This window comes from Pinus tabuliformis, chromosome 6 (assembly GCF_031772625.1).
Source record: "Pinus tabuliformis cultivar Carrire ecotype Pingquan chromosome 6, CPIR1, whole genome shotgun sequence".
NCBI classification, from domain to species: Eukaryota; Viridiplantae; Streptophyta; class Pinopsida; order Pinales; family Pinaceae; genus Pinus; species Pinus tabuliformis.
Genome location: NC_142292.1, coordinates 1,635,689,426 through 1,635,693,721, shown reverse-complemented (window position 1 = coordinate 1,635,693,721; position 4,296 = coordinate 1,635,689,426).

Sequence of the window (4,296 nt, the reverse complement as noted above, 5' to 3'; positions counted from 1 at the left end):
CAGATCAAGCAAAGCATTAGAAGCCCATAACCTGCATATTTGATCTAACACTTCATAAGATATTCCATACTTGCACACCTAGCCCTTAGATCTTCTCCTCCTTATATACTTAGATCCTTTGTCAATACCTTGGACCAAAACCACTTAGGACCAAATACCTAGGGTCAATACCTCGGACCAAATACATTTGACCAATACCTTGGACCAAATACCTCAGACCAAAACCTTCGTTTTCCAACATGTATGCACTTTTCCTCCTGTGGGAGTGCTTGTATACGTATATGCTATTTTTGTTCTGTGGACCAACGTGTATATATTTCTTTGACTAAGTGGACCTACATATACTTCTTAAACTACTTTACATCAACCTTTTCCTTTACCTTCTTTATTCTGATCAGTAGACCTTAGTTCCATCTTCCTGTTCTTCTATACCAGTGCCCTGTTACCTCTAAACTGTTACACTGTAATTTTCCATATTACTTCTTAAATGACTCCTTTGAATTGCCCTGCATTTTGTCACATCTATAAACACAATTGCCATGCATTCTGTCGCATCTAATATCTCTCCTGTAGATTCATCTAGTTACATAGATTCATCTAGTTACCATATACAAGTGAGTTGTTCTGCTGAAAGTGGGTTGCCATCAAGTACAACACATGCATCATAATGCCAACAATCTCCCCCTTTGGACTTGATGGCCACCATGTTGGTGTTGATTACGGAAAGCTATAGAAACTATTAGAGATAACAACCACTACCAAAATACTCTCCCCTTTTGACATCAAGGGCAAAGGGCGGGCCAAGATATTCTCCCCCTTTGATATCAAGGGTAAAGGGCTGACCAAAATGAAGACTTTCATATCTGAACAACTGCATATGAACATTGATCATGCTCCACCTAGGCACATGTTGAATTCTCTGATTAAACTCCCCCTTTGTACATGTTAAGATGCACTCTACCATGCATGCTCCCCCTGAGCACATGCAGAGTCTACAAATATATTTTCTAAAAAAAAATAACATGACTCTATAACTCAACTATGTGAGTATGACCTTCCTATCACCAATGACTCATACATACATCAATCTCCCAACCAAGTGGGGATATACCAAATGTTTATACATTATTGAAATATAACAATTATTACATCATCCTTCCCATCCATAGTGGGGGTATAAATTACATCATATGACCAGAAGGACTCATTAAAATACTATTGGGTTGTGTTATATTCTTTCCACGACTAGCCCATGTAGTGAACCTACGGGTTAGATTGGGGGGCAGAGCCCCCCTTCGTTGCGCCGATTGCATAGTGGGGGGGTCACAAGGGGGTCTGAGGGGGGTGGGTAGCCCGCCTCTATGAGGTCCAGGGCAGCGCCTCGGGAATTTTTTTTTTTGGACCCTATATTAGGTTGGGCGACCTACCTATGGTTTTGTGCATGGTTTTCGCACATGGTTTTCGGTCCATGGTTTTGGACGCGATGGTTTTCGGTCCATGGTATTGGATGCTTCGGCATGTATAAATATGTATTGTAACATTGAAAGGAACATAATGAAAAATCAAGCTAGTAGTCCCGATTTTGGGATCCAGGGGAAAATCTCTGTGTATATGTGTTATGCTTTTGCTATTGTTTATTTTCTGTGTTTTAGAATTTGTATGCAGGTAATTTCTGTACGGGGTTAAAACCTACATTTGGTATCAGAGGTGTTTTGGCTTCAAGGGGACGCCTTTGTTGCTGAGGGGTTCGCTCGGGCCTGTGGTAGACCCTGTTCAGTGGGAGATCTGCGGGATCGATTCTGGCGGTGAAAGAAGATGGCGAGCAGTGGAAAGATAGAGATTAAGAAATTTAATGGTCAAAGTTTTGAGTTATGGAAACTCAAGATGGAGGATCTGTTGGTGGATAAAGATCAGTGGATTGCGGTAGATCTGGGTAATAAACCAACGGGAGTGTCTGATGAAGAATTAAAGAAGTTGGATCAGAAGGCAAAGAGCACAGTATGATTGTGTGTCTCAAATTCAGTATTGTTGAATGTATCAGGGGAAGCTACGGCGAAGGCTTTGTGGGACAAGTTAGGGACTTTCTACCAATCTAAGTCTCTGGTGAATAAACTGCTCCTACGGAAAAGGCTGTATAACCTGAGGATGAAAGATGGAGACTCGGTGATAGAGCATATGAATGAGTTTAATACTGTGGTAAGTCAGTTACTTTCTGTTGATATCAAAATTTCAGATGAAGATAAGTGCATTAGTTTGTTATGTTCTCTACCAGATTCGTGGGATAGTCTGGTTATTGCAATAGGTAGCAATGCAACTACCTTGCAGTTTGATGAAATAGTCTCATCCTCGCTAACGGAGGAGATGAGACGGAAAAATATGGAGAGCTAGAATGGTGATGCCTTGTCTGTACGAGGACGGTCCCAGAATAGAAACAAAAATAATTCATTGAGTGGGAGATCTAAATCTATAGGAAGATCTAAATCTCCAGGAAAACCTGTAAAGGTGGTGTGCTGGAAATGCAGAAAGGAAGGGCACTACAAAAGGGATTGTAAATCTAAAGATCTTGATAAAGGAAAGGGATTTGATGATGCTCCTTCTGCAGAGGCAAAAACCACCTCAGATGAAGGTGGGGATGTGTACTTGGATTCTTCAAGTACACATGTAGATCATGAGGCATGGTTGATTAACTCAGGTGCATCCTTTCACTTCACTCCCCATAGAGAGTGGTTCTACGAGTATGAGAAATACGATGGTGGTGATGTCTTCTTAAGAGATGATAGGAAGGCTAGAATCGTTGGTTGTGGAAAAGTGAAGTTGAAGTTGCAAGGTGGAAGGGTTAGAACACTTCCGGGTGTTCTGCATATTCCTGCATTGGCCAGAAATCTGATTTCTGTAAGCAAGCTAGATGATGCAGGTGTAAAAACAATGTTTGAGAAGGATACCTGTAAGATGGTTTGAGAAGGATACCTGTAAGATGGTTTGAGGAGCATTCGTATTGATGCGGGGAGTTTGGATTGGAACTCTATACAAGCTGCAAGGTAGAACTGTTGTTGATGGGTGCAATAGTTTCGTGGTTCCTGAAAGTGAAGCAGAAAATCTAGTGGTCCCTGGAGAGAAGACCATGCTGTGGCATCAAAGGCTTGGACATATTGGAGAGAAGGGCCTTTGAATACTTCATGGTAAAGGTATGGTAGAAGGTATGAGTAATAGCTCTCTGGATTTTGATTTCTGTGAAAATTGTGTATATGGGAAGTAGAATCAGATGAGTTTCCCCTCTGGTGGTAAGAGGGTGAAACATATATTAGAGCTTGTGCACAGTGATGTGTTTAGACCTGTGAAGGTTCCATCACTGGGTAAGTTTGTGTACTATGTATCATTTATAGATGACTTCTCAAGGAATACATGGATATATTTCCTTAAGAAGAAATCTGAAGTCTTTGACATGTTCAAAGAATTTAAGGCTTTGGTGGAAAACCAGACAGAGAAGAAGATAAATATGTTGAGGATAGATAATGGTGGAGATTTTTGCAGTAAGGAATTTGAAGAATTCTGTAAGAAGTGTGGTATAGCACGACAAAAGACTTCTCCATATACATCTCAGCAAAATGGAATTGCAGAAAGAATGAACAAGACGTTAAGGGAAAGGGCAGGAAGCATGCTCATTGGTGCCGAGTTATGACAAGAATTATGGGCAGAGGCGGTGGAGACTGCATGTTACTTGGTCAACATATCACCTTTATCAGCATTGGAAGATAAGACTCCACAAGAGGTATGGACTAGTAAGAAACCCTCTCTTTCACATCTAAGGGTATTTGGATGTGATGAATATGTACATGTTCCGAAGGAGAAAAGAACCATGTTGGATAGTAAATCTGAAAAGTGCATCTTTATTGGGTATAAGGATGGTTTAAAGGGTTATAAGCTTTGGAACCCAGTAACAAGGAAGGTTGTGGACAACCCAGATGTGGTGTTGAGAGAGGTGAAAGATGTTATTAAACATGAAGTCCAACCAAAGGAACCTGAGAAGATAGAGTTTGAGATAAAGGAGGAAGAATCAGACTCTATAGCAGAGGAGAAATTAGAAGATGAAGAGCCACAAACTTCGGGTGTGAGAAGATTAGTTCGAGAAAGAAGGCAACTAGAAAGGTATAGTCCATCTGCTTTCTGTTCAAATTTTGCTTTATCTATTACTGATGATGATCCCAGAACTGTGAAGGAAGTAGTAGATTCAGAGGATGGAAAACTCTGGAAAGAGGCCATGGTTGATGAAATGGCATCTTTGCACAAAAATGAGGC